General features: G+C 41.1%; 1 long non-coding RNA gene across 1 annotated transcript in view; it reads right to left on the reverse strand.

The window, feature by feature from the left end:
• Nucleotides 1-9,878: 9,878 nt before the first annotated feature.
• Nucleotides 9,879-17,746, reverse strand: part of LOC105732768 (uncharacterized) — a 73,670-nt gene continuing 65,802 nt past the window's right edge. Inside the window, exon 4 of the long non-coding RNA XR_010344605.1 lies at nucleotides 9,879-10,287. This is a non-coding gene — a long non-coding RNA (uncharacterized LOC105732768). The remainder of the gene's footprint in view (nucleotides 10,288-17,746) is intronic.

Consider the following 17,746-nt stretch of genomic DNA (forward strand, 5'->3'; position numbering starts at 1 on the left):
ATTTTTTTCCAGATTCTTTAATGATCGCCATTCTAACTGGTGTGATACGGTATCTCAATGTAGTTTTGATTTGCATTTCTCTAATGACCAGTGATGATGAGCATTTTTTCATATGTTTGTTGGCCTCATGTATGTCTTCTTTTGTAAAGTATCTGTTCACATCCTTTGCCCACTTTTGAATGGGCTTGTTTGTTTTTTTCTTGTAAATCTGTTTTAGTTCATTGTAAATTCTGGATATCAGCCCTTTGTCAGATGGGTAAGCTGCAAAAATTTTTTTCCCATTCTATTGGTTGCCGATTCACTCTAATGACTGTATCTTTTGCCGTGCAGAAGCTGTGGAGTTTGATTGGGTCCCATTTGTCTATTTTGGCTTTTGTTGCCAATGCTTTTGGTGTTTTGGTCATGAAGTCCTTGCCTACGCCTATGTCCTGAATGGTTTTGCCTAGGTTTTCTTCTAGGGTTTTTATGGTGTTAGGTCTTATGTTTAAGTCTTTAATCCATCTGGAGTTAATTTTAGTATAAGGTGTCACGAAGGGGTCGAGTTTCTGCTTTCTGCATATGGCTAGCCAGTTTTCCCAACACCACTTATTAAACAGGGAATCCTTTCCCCATTGCTTGTTTTTGTCAGGTTTGTCAAAGATCAGATGGTTGTAGGTATGTTGTGTTGCCTCTGAGGCCTCTGTTCTGTTCCATTGGTCTATATCTCTGTTTTGGTGCCAGTACCATCCTGTTTTGATTACTGTAGCCTTGTAGTATAGTTTGATGTCCGGTAGTGTGATGCCTCCCACTTTGTTCTTTTTGCTTAGAATTGACTTGGCTATGCGGGCGCTCTTTTGGTTCCATACGAAGTTTAAGGTGGTTTTTTCGAGTTCTGTGAAGAAGGTCATTGGTAGTTTGATGGGGATAGCATTGAATCTGTAAATTACTTTGGGCAGTATGGCCATTTTCATGATATTGATTCTTCCTAACCACGAACATGGAATGTTTCTCCATCTGTTTGTGTCCTCTCTTATTTCATTGAGCAGTGGTTTGTAGTTCTCCTTGAAGAGGTCCTTTACGTTCCTTGTTAGTTGTATTCCTAGGTATTTTATTCTCTTTGTAGCAATTGTGAATGGCAGTTCGTTCTTGATTTGGCTCTTTTTCAGTCTGTTATTGGTATATAGGAATGCTTGTGATTTTTGCACATTGATTTTGTATCCTGAGACTTTGCTGAATTTGCTTATCAGTTTCAGGAGATTTTGGGCTAAGACAATGGGGTCTTCTAGATATACAATCATGTCTGCAAATAGAGACAATTTGACTTCCTCCTTTCCTAATTGAATACCCTTTATTTCTTTTTCTTAATTAATTTCTTTTAAAAAATTAAGAAAATTGTCTAAGAGCTTTATCCTAAAAAGCACCAGGCCCACTGGTACAAATCCCTTTCACATTATTAAAGAAAAGGTTATTCTGATGCCATTTTAAATGTTTCATAGCAAAAGACAAAACATCCAAAATCATTTTTGTAAGACCAGCGTAATAATCATGCCAAACCTTAAAAGGTCTGCATAAAAACTGAAGAAATAAAACTGTATTGCAATCTCACATCCTATCAAAGAATTGAGCAGAACATTATAAGAAAAATATGGTACAATGAAAAAAAGTTTGTACCAAGATGCAAGAATAGACTCTTAATACAAATCTATTAAAATAATTCAGTACATCAAAAGGTCAAGAAGAAGTCATAAATATCACAAGAGTTATCAAGATGGCATTTAATGAGTTGATGGTCATGCATGATTAAAATTAATCATTTTATTTCAATGGTGATAAGTGAACACTTGCTTACATGTTAAAAATATTAAGCATTGGCCGGGCGCGGTGGCTCAAGCCTGTAATCCCAGCACTTTGGGAGGCCGAGGCGGGTGGATCACGAGGTCAAGAGATCGAGACCATCCTGGTCAACATGGTGAAACCCTGTCTCTACTAATACAAAAAATTAGCTGTGCATGGTGGCGCGTGCCTGTAATCCCAGCTACCCGGGAGGCTGAGGCAGGAGAATTGCCTGAACCCAGGATGTGGAGGTTGCGGTGAGCCGAGATCGCGCCATTGCACTCCAGCCTGGGTAACGAGAGCGAAACTCCGTCTCAAAAAAAAAAAAAAAAATTAAGCGTTTTAACCAAAGCCAGCCTTATGCTTAATTGTGAGCTACCAGAAATATTCACATTAAAGACAGAAACTAGTTGAGGATTTCATCTAACACTACCAGTAAATGGTGGGGCTCCAATTTGAACACAGATCGATTCTGTGTATTGTGGATAATGATTTCCAAGAAGAATCAAATCAATATATCAATCGATTCATCAAATGATATTATATTGTGAAAAGGTAGATTAAAAACCATCATATGTCTTTGTAAAACAAACCCCAAAACTATGAAAACTTAGATTTGCATATTTATCTCATAGTGATATGTTTTTATATGCACAGAAAAAGTCTGAAAAATCACACACAAACTTGTTACCATGATGAGAGGGAGGGAGAGCATTGCAAAGAAATATAAATTATTTTTTATAGTTTATAAAGTGTTTATATATTCTTTGAGGTCCCCCCACTTCCTGTTCCCAAGGGGCATGTTTTACTTTCATAATCAGAAAAAGTGACAAATTTCCAATATCGACAAAAAATTAAATGTCACCTAGAAATATTAAGGCAATTATTACTTATGAAAATATTTCTATGGCACAAGTAGAAGCATGATTCCCCCACCAGTAAATCCAAGGAAAATAATCTAAGGAGATGTTTTAATACTATTTAAAAATTCAAATAGTGAATACTTCTTTTGCAGACTCCTTTGAATAAAACAATACTTACATTAGAATCTGTGTTCTCTTATGGTGATGAATGTTTGAGAGATTATTTAAATGTACTTTTCCCAGGGAGAAAACCAAAGGCAAACACTGTTGCTGTCCTGGCCCCCAGACATCCCCTTCTGAACCCTTCCAGCCCAACTTCTGGTCTTCCTAATTCTTCCAGGAACACAGGAGCTGCTAGCTGGCAGGCCAAGGTTGAATTTCGCTCACAGTTGTATTTTGTTTGTCCTGCTGTAAATTACTGGTGTTAGTTGCCAATATTGGACATTTGGGAGTCTCCACAAGAAAATATCCAGTCTTCTTAAAAACCTGGAGACTCTGGTAGGGCTGACCCATAATCTTGCCTGGGATGGTCAGAGCCCTGGGTGAGTGCAGCTGGCTCAGCTACTGATGTCTTTGGTCCCCTGAGGGACCACATGCTTGAGGAATGGATTTGTGTCTTACAAATCGTTACAAACCTTTCAAAGCCTACATATAGCCCTCCTCTGAAGTCACTAACCATTGACAAGGATGGATTGTGTCATCCTATTCATGGAAAATTTTCATTTTATGAGAAAGCAAACCTGTAAAGGACATTTCTGCTCACATTTCAGGTATTAACCTGTCAAGAGATATGTTTTACCTGAAACAACGTAAATCCCATAGTGGATGTGATCTTTTAAACAGTCACCTTTAGAAAATTCCGAGAAAGTAAAGCTTGCTTTTAAATCAACTTGGGTTAGGAAGCTTTTCAACTAGAAAAACAGTCTTTAAGCAGTTTTTTGAGCAGCTAGTCAACTCAGATCCCCATGAAATGCTGTCACCTTACGGCTAAGTCCATGAAATAGCCCCAGCACCATTTCATGAAGTCATGTTGCCATCTTCTGGTCTATTCTAAGACAGCATGACATGAACTTAAGGGCTCAAAGGCCCAGAACTTAAATTGACTATAGAAATATCCAGCAGATTGTTTACATGTGACTGCAGTGGTTAATTATCTGTGGATAGCTGCAACATTACCAGTTCAATGTCTATGATGTCATAGAATCTTGGTGCTACAAGCAAATGTAGATTTTTACCTAATAAACTTGAAAACCTGTTATCAGGAATAAGATAATGCAATTGTGCATCTGAGATGGATTAATGATCCTCAAATGTTTTTCACTGGCTGCTTGAGAATCAATGGGGGTGTTTGTTAGAAACCCATGTCTTGAATTCCAGCTCAGAAATTCGGATTCAGTGTGTCTTGGGATAATCTCCGATATCTGTATTTTTAAGAACCCGTTTGGTGACTTGATGAGCACTCTGATTCATGAAACTGGGTGACATGCTAGCCAGTGGCATCAGATTATATTCATTTGTTTTTTCAGAATTTGCTCAGTAGGTGCAATGTGCTGAGTTCATTTTGATTTCAAATTAAAGAGTCCTATCTGCTTCAAGATGTGCACTCTTAAATGAAGATCTACAAGCATGCAATTAAAGTAAGAAAGGCCACTTTGATGATGCAAGAATGTCCAAAGTGTAGCAGAAGAGAGATCCCCACAAGTTTTCTCCAGTGAGAACACAGTGGCTTTCAAGGGACATTCAGTTGACCCTTGACAGCACAGGTTGGAATTACATGGATTCACTTATCTGTGGATTTTTTTTTTCACCTATGCCACTCATGGGACAATAAAACCAACCTCACCTCTATCTCCTCTCAGCACTCAATATGAAAATGAAGAGGATAATCTTTATAATGATCCCGCTTCCACTTAATGAGCAGCAAATATATTTTCTCTTCCTTATGATTGTCTTAATCACATTTTCTCTTACATACTTTATTTTAAGAATACAGTATATAATACATATGATATACAAATTATTTGTTAATTAACTGTTTATGTTATTGGCAAGGCTTCTGGTCAACAGTAGACTATTAGTATTTACATTTTGGAAGAATCAAAAATTATATGCAGATTTTCGGCTGCATGGGGTTTGGTGCCCCTTAACCCCTGCATTGTTCAAGTGTCAGCTGTATATAAAGATCCAGGTACTTGCAAGGCAGATGTGTGGGAATGGAAGACAAATATCATTCTAAGTAAAGAAAATAAATGCAAAATGGTATAAAGATATCCAGGAGCATCTTATTTCTGAGAAACTATAAGGACTGCTATGCTTTTAGCAAACAAGAATGGAAACAGCACAAAGAAGCAAAGAACAACATCCATAAGCCTGTAGACGTGCCAAAAAGTGGACGTTTTATCATGTAAAGGAGACACAGGGCATTTGCACAGAGACAATACCCCACTCATGTTTACAATGAGTACAAACATACCTTGTTCTATTGGACATCACTTTATTTTTCCTTCACAGATATTGTGTGTATGCATGTGTGTGTTTTACAAATTAAAGTTTTGTCACAACCTTGTATTGAAAAAGTTCATTGGCACCATTTTCTTTTATTTCTTTCATTCTTTCTTTTTTTTTAAATTGTACTTTAAGCTCTGGGGTACATGTGCTCATCCTGCAGGATTGTTGCATGGGTACACATATGCCTTGGTGGTTTGCTGTCTCTGTCCCCCCATTGTCTGCATCAGGCACTTCTCCTGGTGTTATCCCTCCCCAACCCCCCACCCCTACTATCCCTCCCCTCCCCTGGTCCCCCACCTCCTAACTTATCCCTGTGTGAGATGTTCCCCTCCCTGTGCTCATGTGTTCTCATTGTTCATCACCTGCCTATGAGTGAAAACATGTGGTGTTTGGTTTTCTGTTCTTGTGTCCATTTGCTGAGAATGATGGTTTCCAGATTCATCCATGTCCCTGCAAAGGACATGAACTCATCTTTTTTTATGGCTGCATAGTATTCCATGGTGTATATGCATTGGCACCACTTTCTAACAGCATGTGCTCACTTCATGTCTTTGTGTCACATTTTGGCAATTCTCATGTTATTTCATTCTTTTTAATTGTTATTGTATCCATTATGGTGATCTATTTATTACTGACTCTTGATTTTACTATTGCAGTTGTTTTGCGGTGCCACAAACCATTCCCATATAAGACAGCAAAGATGATTAATGAATGGTGTGCATTGCATGTTGTGATGGGGGTGGTTGCCCCCTCTATCTCCCTCTCCCCAGGCCTCCTACTTCCTTGAGACATAACAGTTTGGAATTAGGCAAATTAAGTGTTCAAGCTAAAGGAAGAGTCCTACGTCTTTCACTATCTTTTTTAATTTCTCAGGTACATGTGCAGGATGTGCAGGAATTGTTACATAGGTAAACCTGTGCCGTGGTAGTTTGCTGCACCTATCAACCCGCCACCTAGATATTAAGCCCAGCCTGCATTAGCCCTTTTTCCTAATGCCCTCCCCACCCCCTAGCCTCCCCTGACAGGCCCAGTGAGTGTTGTTCCCATCTCTGTGTCCATGTGTTCTCATTGCTCAACTCCCTTTTATAAGTGAAAACGTGGTGTTTGATTTTCTGTTCCTGCATTAGTTTGCTAAGGATAACAGCTTAGAGCTTCATGCATGTCACCGCAAAGGACATGATCTCATTCCTTTTCATAGCTGCATAGTATTCTGTGAATTGATTAAGCTTACTAAGGAAGATATGTCAAAAGCAGAGATAGGCCAAAAGCTGGGCTCTTGTATCAAATAGCCAAATTGTGAATGAATTAAAAAAAAAAAAAAAAAAAAGGTTATTGGAAGAAATGAATAGTACTATTTCAATGAATACATGAATGATAAGAAAACAGCCTTATTCCTCATAGGAAAAAACAGGAAGAGAGGGAAGTAAGCAGAAAACAGAATAGATGAGATGGGAAGAAGACTCTGGAGAAGTAGGAGTTGCCAACAGCATCAAGTGTTTCAAAGCTGTCTACTCAGATGAGGAAGTGTTTGTAAGATTGCAGAGGTAACAGCATAGTTTAGCAAGAGCAGTTGTTAGTGGTGTTACCGGAAAAGAATCCTGTTCCAGATCCGAAGAGAGTGTTCTTGGACCTTGCTCAAGAAAGAATTCCTGTGAGTTCATAAAGTGAAAGCAAGTTTATCAGGAAAGTAAAGAAATAAAAGAATGACTACTCTATAAACAGAGCAGCCCTGAGGGCTGCTGGCTAGCTATCTTTATGGTTATTTCTTGGTTCTATGATAAACAAGGGGTGGCTTATTCATGAGTTTTCCTGAAATGGATGGGCGATTTCTGGAACTAAGGATACCTCCCCTTTTAAGACCATATAGGATAAGGTTCAAATGTTGCCATGGCATTTATAAGCTGTCATGGTGCTGGTGGTAGTGTCTTTTAGCATTCTAATGCATTATAATTAGCATGATGATAACCAGAGATCACTTTCTTCACCATCTGGCTTTGGTGGGCTTTGGCTGGTTTCTTTACTTCAAGCTGTTTTATCAGCAAGGTCTGATAAAAGTGACCTATATCTTGTGTTGCATTGACCTTCTATCTCATCCTGTGACTGAGAATGCCTGGCCACCTGGGAATGCAGCCCCATAGATCTCAGCCTCATTTGACCCAGCCCCTATTCAGGATGGAATCACTGTGGTTCAAACACCTCTGATGGTGGCAGAATAAATAAGAAAATTGGGTACCAAACTAAGACTTCCAGAACACAAAAGCCAACAGTCAATGTTTAGCTTTTAGATCCTCACTCCAGTGTTGAGCCCTTTTGTCTACTCCCTCCTTCATGGAAAGGAGGAGGAAAGTTCAGAAAGGCAAATGAGGCGAGAAGAGAAGAGGCAAAGAGGCAAACCAGTGCAGAATAGTTTATGAAAAGGGCATAAAGTTGAAGGTTTCATGGCTTGTACTATTTGTGTGTGTGTGTGAGTGTGTGTGTCACTAGAAGCACAACTGTGTGTTCAGGGTGGGTGGGAGGAAGAGGTGAAAGTTTGAAGATAGCAGCTGAAGGGGTCTGAAAGGGAACACGGCGAGGGTCATGGGTTTTTAGGGCATTGAAACAACCTTTGCAAAAGTCATATCCATGAGAAAACGATAACAGTAAGCTAAGCTAACCCAACCCCCATCTTGCCTTTTCCTTACCTGTTCCTGGGCTACTGGGCCAAGCTAATTTTGGAAGACATTTAGGCTACACTTTAAATGGTAATAGGCCTTGCCCAAAATTCAACTGCTTTTGTAAAGTGAATAGGTGGCCTCCAGGCAGAGGGAGGAGAGGAGCCTGGGTCCTGCCAAGGTGCAGACATTATTTGGAGGTTATAAGACAGGCAACTTTCATCAATTACTCCTGCCAATATCACCACTATTGTTGATTCGTCTTTTGAGATATCTTTCCAGGTTTTTTTTGCATGTCTGAGCCCCATGACTCCACCTGGATGGAATGGTTCCACCTGGATTGACAACCCCACTCCTGTGGCCTCACCCAGAAGCAATTCAGCCTGCAAGAAGACAACATCAGCCCTCTGTGATTTCATCTCTGCCCCAGCCAATCAGCAGCAAGCACCTGTTACCTGGCCATCCCCATCCCTTCTCTCAAATTGCCCTTAAGAAACTCCTAACCTGCCTGGCACGGTGGCTCATGTCTATAATCCCAGCACTTTGGGAGGCCGAGGCGGGTGGATCACGAGGTCAAGAGATCGAGACCATCCTGGTCAACAAGGTGAAACCCTGTCTCTACTAAAAATACAAAAATTAGCTGGGCATGGTGGTGCACGCCTGTAGTCCCAGCTACTTGGGAGGCTGAGGCAGGAGAATTGCTTGAACCCAGGAGGTGGAGATTGCGGTGAGCTGAGATAGTGCCATTGCACTCCAGCCCTGGTAACAAGAGCGAAACTCCAGCTTAAAAAAAAAAAAAAAAAAAAAAAAAAGACAGTCCTAACCTACGAGCTTTGAACAGCATGATTTGAGTACAAACCTTTATTCACTGGACAGGAAGAACCCCTTGGGCAGTTACAGTATCAATCTGCACAGAGTTAATTTGCATAGCAGTATTCCAAAACCCAAACATTTTTTTCTAGAAGGAGTAGGCTATTAACAGAATGGGTACTGAGCAACTAAGAGAATCCTGCTCAGTACTATGATCTTGGTCTTCACCCAGCTATAAAGAATCGCTATGAACTTGGCTATCTTCTGAAATCCATTTCATTATCTTTAAAGTGAAGGTCTAGAACCAAAAGCTTCCTTGGCTCCTTGTCAGCCCTAGCAAGCATATATCTATAACTTGCTCAAAATCATGCAGACATCTCAAGCTGTCTCCCCTCTCTCCCAAATAATTACTGTATGCTATTAGTAGATAGAGAGTAAGGTAATTAGACAACCCTTTGAGGGAGGTAATATTGTGATTCTATTTTATAGATAAAGAAAGTAAGGCCCATAAAAGTTAAGAAAATTCTTCAAGTACACACAACTAGTAAGTGGTAGAGCAAGGTTTTAAACCCAAGATAGTATGGCATCCAAGTACAGGGTTTTAACCATCGGTCTACACTACTTTCCTCTAGAAATGATAAAAGATTCCAAAGAAAATGTTGAGAAGATCTTTAAGAATTCAAGAATTTCATTCAGTTTGGAAATTTTTCTTCCAACAAATCCTACACCTCAAGTCTTGGTTTTAAAGTAGATCCAAACTGAGTTACCCAAATTTCTTAAAAATTAAGCCAGAGAAATTTAATGAACGCTTTGATGCTTCTCTAAATTGACACAAACCTCCAGGAACCTATCATCATATTTCGACTCCTGTAGTTGGAAATATAATAAAGAATGAACATCTGCATGTGTTACTAGTTAAAATATTTCCTGTTATATCTACTTTCTGGAATGTGGCTGCTATTTCCTAAATGAGTCAGCTGAGTTGTATAATTTTTAGTTTCTTGGTAGAATCTCCTTCTCTACTTTACTCCAAATCATGCTGGAGTGAGGTATGATCAAGGAAAAATACAAGTATTCAAGAAGATCTTTGAGATCATTCATGATAAAACCAGTAGCCCTCAAGCACAAAGTACAGAGCTTATATCTTGCAGTGAATGATGAGAATCAAGTACTCATACAATTCCAGCTGAGCGGAGATGGGGGTAGCTTTTCTTAGAGAGTCTGCCCCAGCATCTGCCCACCAAGTATTTATTGAAAGGGCTTGTATTAACTACAAACATCCACTAGATGGTCACCTGAGGTGGGTTACTGAGGCACCTGTAACCTTGTACACACTCCAACTGCATTCTCAGGAGGCTGTTTTCAGCGTTCCTTACCACACCACACACTCCACTCCTGGTGCAGTTTTCAGGGTCAAGGAGGTTCATTCCCATGCACAAATAGCATACACACAGTGCCTCAGTATTTTTCCATGCCTGACTTCAAATATCATGTACATAAGCTTGAATATGTTGCCATGTGCCCCCCATCTCCCCCTTCTTTAATTCTTAGAGCATGCTGGTCATCCAATCCAAGGTAAGCTTGTATCATTCTTCTCTGGTCGTAGATGCATCAGGTGGCAGCACAGAGCCATAAGCAGATGGCTAGAAAACAGAAACAAAAAAAAAAGTATGGTCGGCATCACCCAAATGTGTATGTTTAACACAGACAACCAAGTGTTTGGGTTTAACCATTAAAAGCCTGCTTGTAATTGCTAAAGAGTACTTGTTTGTAATCGCTGCAACCATTCTTCAAGTTGTTTCTTTAATTCACACTCAAGAGTGGAAATTCGAGAAGACAGATAGTCATGATAAGCCCCTTGCAGATGTGCTTTTCTAAATTACTGCAAGGTGGAATCTCCTTCCCAACTCCAGGTTAAATTTACAGGCAGCCACAATTCTGTTTGCCATTTTAAAATCATGACATAGGTTATATTTAACTGTGTAATGTTTTGATGAGACAAGTATGTAGCATACCAACTACTGGAAGAGACTTTAATACTATAAAAGGATTGATTCTGCTCTATGTTAGGAACAGCTTGATCAAACAGAAGTATATAAGGGTGCATCATTCAAATGAGGACTGTATCAGTAACACTATTGTGCAAAGAGAGGGTATAGTTGCCACCCCTAGTAATGTACTCACCATGTGAAAGAACCCATTTTAAAAAGGAATACCTAGTCTCCAAATTTGGATATGAGCAGAGCTAAAAGCTTGTTTCCCTTTTAGTTGTAATATTGGTCCTGAAAGCCCATACTCTGACCAGGTGATAGAATTATTGGCGGGACCCCCAAATCCAATAGTCTGATTTTCAGACATGAGGTAACCATGGGGACCCCAATCAAGTAAAGTGCCCTTATCAAACAGAGGCCCTTGGCGTGGCGCAGGTTGTCTGCACAGAGACCAATGGATGAACTCGAACTTATATCACCAGTCCCTACTCAGATGGCATATAGGAAGATCAGGAAGTTGTGTAGCTTTATTAGAGACCTCAGTAAGATTTGTAGTCATGGCAGAAATAAAGGTCAAATTTGCAAGCTTAGTATCCCTTTTGGGCTGATAGTAAAGATACTCCTGAGGAATGACAGTAACACACTTATCATGTGATATTGAGGAAAAACAAAGAGATTACTAGACAATAAAGTCAAGGAGTCATTAAGTTTAATCTATCTCAGATTTTTAATTAAGGGGTAAGACAGGGGCATCCATAGATCTTCTGTTCAAGAAGTATTATTAGATGATAAAAATGGGTCAGCATCCCACCATGTAATAACATTAAAAACAGGGGGATTGTCCGGGCGCGGTGGCTCACACCTGTAATCCCAGCACTTTGGGAGGCCGAGGCGGGTGGATTACGAGGTCAAGAGATCGAGACCATCCTGGTCAACATGGTGAAACCCCATATCTACTAAAAATACAAAAAATTAGCTGGGCATGGTGGAGCATGCCTGTAATCCCAGCTACTCAGGAGGCTGAGGCAGGAGAATTGCCTGAACCCAGGAGGCGGAGGTTGCGGTGAGTCGAGATCGTACCATTGCACTCCAGCCTGGGTAACAAGAGCGAAACTCCGTCTCAGAAAAAAACAAAAAACAAAAAACGGGGATTTAGAACATGACTCCAATAAACATGTTTTTGAGCTGATCCCATTTGGGAAAGGACAAGAATTACCAGCCACCCTAAAATCTATGTCTGTTCTACTTTCTCAGAAGTTTCCCCAGTTACCATCGGATACATAAGAAACCGTTAGTTTTTGCAGTTGCAGGGGATTTCTCAGAGGCAAGCCGGATAGTTGCTTGTTGCTCCAATTTCTTTAGCTGTCCTCAAGTAATGTCAGGTGCCTTCCTAGTCATCACCATCATTGCTGGTTGATTCTTCAACAACAGGTTCTGTTCTCAAGGAAAAAGCCCCATATTCCCCCTTTTTTGTTTATTAGGATATACTTTAAGAGTCTGTTGAGTTTATTTAACAGTGGCCTAACCGGTTGAGTTTTAGGGGATGCCAGTCTTATGTTGTATGTGTAAAAGTTGCAATGCATATGTAAATTGAGCACTAAGATAGTAAGGTCCATTATCAGTTTTTATAGTTTGTGGAAGAACCAAAGTCATAATAGATTTAAACAAATGAGTAATTGCATCTTTAGGATTTTTCTTCAGTCTGGGAGGTAGCATGTATCAAACCTATATAAATGGAGAAATTTAAAACATCCAAAAGGTGAATACTGAGTATCATCAGTTTGCTAGATAGCATTAGGAACTAGACCTTCTGGGTTGGCACTAAGCTTTAAAGAAGGAGGAGAGAGAGAATGCTGTTGGCAATCAAAAGAAGTTTTAATAATTATGTGAGCTTGAGCAAGTGTTAAATGAAACTGTTGTTTAAGACTGCAGGCATTCTGATGAAGAAAAAAAAATCACACTATCAGCTTGAGCTCTCAAAAAAGCAGAAAATTCTGCAAACCACATCTATGGTTTAACAGAGCATCAGCTCAAGCATTCCCTTCTGACAAGGGACCCGGTAGCTCAGAATGAGAGCGAATATGAGTGATATAAACAGGGTGATGACAGACACAGAGGCACTCTTGTGCTGCAAGAAACAAAACTAGTAAAGATCCATTAATAATGCCTTTCACGTGTGCAAGATTTAAGTCAGTAATATTATACACTGCATAAGCAGAATCACTAACTATATTTATGTCTTGGTGAGGAAAAGTTTGTAAAGCCAATATTAGGGCACCTAACCCTGCCTGTTGGGTAGTTTTACAATGTTGTTGGATTTTGTGTTACCAATTTTGCATGGCATCTTGCCACACTATCGCTGTCTTATTTGTTTTTTTGTTTTGATTTTTTTTTTTTAACCTTCTGTAAAGATAGTAATGGCGTGAAGCAAGGGCTTAGAGACAACAATAGATACAAATTCAACAGTTTGTAAAAAGTTCAGGAACTTAGAGGCTGGTAAATGGAAGCTGATATAACCAATAAAGTCAGCCATTGCTACTTGCCAATTAAGATCACAAGCTAGGAGAATATGAGATTGTTCCTTGCTTAACTGTAGGAAAAGAGTAGCAGGGTCATATCCTGATAACTAGATGCAACATCGCACCGCTTTATGAGAAGAGAAACTATTAAGTCTGTAGTCTTTTGTATATGTTTAGAAGAATTGACAGGTACATAACGTATAAAATACAGAAATGGCAAAAGATAAAGCCATTAAATTAAGGCATGGAAGGGATGACTATTTTAAGTGATTTTTACCATATTTTGGCCCTTGAAAGTCATTATAATGTGACTGCAAGTCGCCAACATAAAAAACCTGCACTGAGTTAGCTTAAGTATGTAAAAAAAGAAGAAAAAAATTTTAAATGTCCTTAGTTGCTGGCCATCCTCCTGCATTAGCCTTTAGCTGGAATGTCTTAGATGTGAGTTTGGGAACGCAGAGCTGTGGTCGGTTTCTTCCTATCTGCTCCGGGCTCCTTAGGCAACCTCTTTTTTTTAAACAGCGTGACACCTGTTGTTGCTCTTACCTTGAAAGGAAGGAAGGAAAGCTATAAGTGGCAGCAAGAGGCCAGAGAATGACCAGGTGGTAAAGTGTGTGTATAAGTGCGGAGGCGGGAGGCGGGAGGCTAATAGGCTGGGAGAAGACCACTCCCCTCATCCTCCAGGGCACCTACGCTTGGAGCAAACCCTGTTAGGTAAGGTACTGAAAACATACTGGGCTTATTATTATTTTTACTACTCCCAAGCAGAGAGGTTCAGGGAAGAGCAGACATGCAGCGCAGGGTCTGCTTCAGAGTTTCCCGGCCACAGTGTTTTTAAACATTTTATAAAAAAAGCAAAATGAACACTCCTTACTGCTGTGTCTATCTTCTGAAGATGACAACAGCTGGCAGAGCTCGCCTACCCCAGCGTCATTAGCATTTAACATGTGGCTACAGGGGAGAGCATGCCTTATTAGTGGGCTTCTCCCCCAGAAGGAGAAGTAGGCTAGGAAGGTCGGGGTGCACATGGACTGTTTCTTAGCCCTTTCACTAGGCACCCAGAGAAGACAAGGAATTGCTTGTCAGCTGAGACATGCGAGGGGTGGCAGGAAAGGGTAGAAGTAGGAAAAGCAGTGGCACAGCAAGCAGCAGGCCACTGTCTGGGCACCACTACTAAGGCATGTGACCACGGTGAGGAGGATTCTAGGACTGGGCTAGAGCGGCCTGCAGCCACCCAGGGACTCAGTCTGTGCCTCTTGGCCTCCCCTCTGTCACTGCAAACCCAGAAAGGAGCAACTTGCCCAGACTACCAGTGACCAAAGGGGCATGTCATGGCATCTTAGCAATGCTTCTGCCCCAGGCCTCTCTGGGCAGCAAGAAAGCCAGAGCTTTCTGGAATAAAACTTGGGAGGCTGCATGCAAATTTCCCTTATACTCCAGTGAAACAGATAAAAGGGCAGAAAGGCTGATGCTGAAAGTAGGAAGTGCAAACTTGCATATTAGGAAGATAATTATAATCAGCCACTTTCCTTCCCTCCTGGAGGCACCTGGGGGGGTCTTATCCAAGAACTGTCCCTTGGGTGGCCTCCAATATCCTCAAAGGGGATAGGAGGTGCTGTTGCCTGAATGAGGGAAACAGATGCAGGTCCCTTTAAGGGTGAAGGAAACAAGGGCAATGGCTTTTCTATAGGGGGAGGAAAAGGCTCCTGACTGTCCTTATCCTCTCTAGAAAAAAATCCCTTCCTTATTCCTCATAGAATGGAATGAAGCAGGAGAGAAGTCACTCCCTGTTGTTCTGGTTTCTGTTTTTCCTTCTCCTTTAAATCGCCTGAATTCCCTTCAGGTGGAGAAGATGGGCAGTTTGACTCACCGCAATCTGGTAGATAAAGAGGCTACAACTCAGAGCGCATCAGTGCCCAGGTGGTCAAAATAGGAACATTAGTAAAATGACCTTGCTCATATCCTCTCTGTCATTGTAACACAAAAGCAGCTCTAGACGACATGTAAGTGAATAGGCATGGCTGCGTTACAACAAAACTTTATTTACAAAATCAGGTTGTGGGCCACATTTGACCCAAAAGCCAGCTCCTGATCTAGAACATTCTCCTTCCATGCCCTACCTTTCCTTAACCAATGTTTTATTTTTTTATTTTTATAACTTTTTTTGATACAGAGTTTCTCTCTGCTATCCAGGCAGGAATGCAGTGATGCAATCTCAACTCACTGCAACCTCTGCCCACTAGGTGCAAACAATTCTACTGCCTCAGCCTCCTGAGTAGCTGGGATTACAAGCATGCACTACCACACCTGGCTAAATTTTGCATTTTTAGTGAAGATGGGGTTTCGCCATGGTGGCCAGGCTTGGTCTCAAACTCTTGACCTAAAGTGATCCAACCACCTTGGGCTCCCAAAGTGCTGGGATTACAGGTGTGATCCACTGTGCCCAGCACCCCCCCAACATTTTATTATACAATTTTTCAGACACTAATTAATGGAAGTAATTTCACAGTTGAACACCCACATACCTAGATTTTCCTGTTCACATTTTATTTTGCGTAATCACATAGCTCTCCATCTATCTTAGTTTTGGATACGTTTCAAAGTAAGTTACAGATATCAATATGATTTCCTCTAAACATGTTATTATCATTAACCACCTTTAAAAAAAAAATCCCAACCGGATGCAGTGGCTCACACTTGTAATCCCAACACTTTGGGAGGCAGAGATGGGAGAACTGTTTGACTTCAGGAGTTCAAGACCAGCCTGGGCAACCTAGGGAGACCCTGTCTCTACAAAAAAAGAAAAAATTAGCCACGCATGGCAGTGCCTACTTGTAGTCTCAGCTACCTGGGAGGCTGAGGTATGGGAGAATTGCTTGAGCCCTGGAGGTTGAGGCTACAGCGAGCTGTGTTCACACCACTGCACACTCCAGGCTGATGACAGACCAGACCCTGTCCCTGTCTCAAAAAAAAAAAAAAAAAAAAAAAAAATTCTGCATGGACAATTTTGAAGTGTCCAGGAGGTTATTTAGCAAAACATTCTCCTAATGTGGATTTGTAAGATTGTTTGCTGAAGACAAGATTCAGGTTGAACATTTTTGACAGGGATATCACTAATGTAATGACACATCTCTGGTGAGCTCATTAAAAGTACCAGTTCTTGGCCAGATGTGGTGGCTCAAGCCTGTAATCCCAGCACTTTGGGAGCCTGAGGTAGGCAGAGCAACTGAGGTCAGGAGTTCGAGACTAGCCTGGCCAACATGGTGAAACCCCCATCTCTACTAAAAATACAAAAATTAGCCGGGCATGGTGGCACACATTTGTAATCTTAGCTACTCGAGAGGCTGAGGCAGGAGAATCACTTGAACCTGGGAGGTGGAGGTTGCATTGAGCTGACATCATGCCACTGCTCTCCAGCCTTGGTGATAGAGTGAGACTCCATCTCAAAAAAGTAAAATAAAATAAAATAAAAAGTACTAGCTCTTGAACCTCTTCTCAGAGACTCCATTTTTGTAGGTTTTAAGTGGGAGCCCAGAATATATTTTTAGTAAGTTTCCCCTAGCGAATCTGCTGTTCAGCCAACCTTGAATTTAGCACAATATTTCATACAATGTTGACAGCAACCCATGATAAAATAGATGTCCTTATCCCTGTGTTTTGAATTAGAAGGCTGAGGCTCAGGTGGTTAAGGAACTAGCTGGAGATTACTCACCTCTCCGTGGTGCATCCACACTTGGAGCTCTGTGTGTTTGATGCTTACACAAGCCCAAGCATTGTCCTTTCTGCTAGACTGCCCCCTGCTGTCTACAAGAGTACTGCAACTAGAGTTCTTGCCTGCTAGTGGGGCTGGTAGATATTTTCAAGTCAGTGTTATAGCAGGGAGGGCCTGAAAAGATAGTTGCTATGGCCACATTTGATGGCCCGCTCCAAATCCTTACTTCACAGAAGTTCCTCCAGCCCAGGAAGCTGTGGGTCTCTTGGGCCTGGGGCTTCAGGAGGCAGAGCTCACAGCTTAAAGCCAGCATCTGCTTAAATGTTCCATCAGAGCCCTGATGAGATTGTGTGTGTGTGTTTTCCTGAGTCAGCTACAGTACTCCAATGGTGAGGTTCAGAGCACATTTGCCTTGGGCGTGGAGGAGCATCATTTTCACAACAGCACCCATCTGGTAGCTGCTAAGGCCAGTATCACAAACTTCATGAAGCTGGAACATTCCTTCCTGCAGGTATGTGGAGAGCTCAGGCCAAGGGCATGCTGGGGTGGGGGTGGGGGGCTCCTGGGACAGCCCTTGGAGAAAAAAGAAATTGTCCTAATGTCCTGATTCCTGGGAAGAAGGGCAGGCAAGGCTGTGAAATGGACAAAATTTGCTGAAGTAGATTATCAGCTGGTGTCTTTATCCATCCCTTCCTTTTGCATGATTTATTGAACATCTACTAAGTGCCAGACACTATTTCAGAAGGTGGGGTGTGACCTAAAATGGAACTGATCAATCCTTCCTCTCATCAATTGTGTACTGTAGTGGGGGAGGTTAACTACCCAAAATGACACAAATAGATAATAGTAAGATACGGAGAAAATGTACTGAAGTGACTGA

This window comes from Aotus nancymaae, unplaced genomic scaffold, assembly GCF_030222135.1.
Source record: "Aotus nancymaae isolate 86718 unplaced genomic scaffold, 86718_ANA_hifiasm-v0.15.2.pri h1tg000029l, whole genome shotgun sequence".
Lineage (NCBI taxonomy): Eukaryota > Metazoa > Chordata > Mammalia > Primates > Aotidae > Aotus > Aotus nancymaae.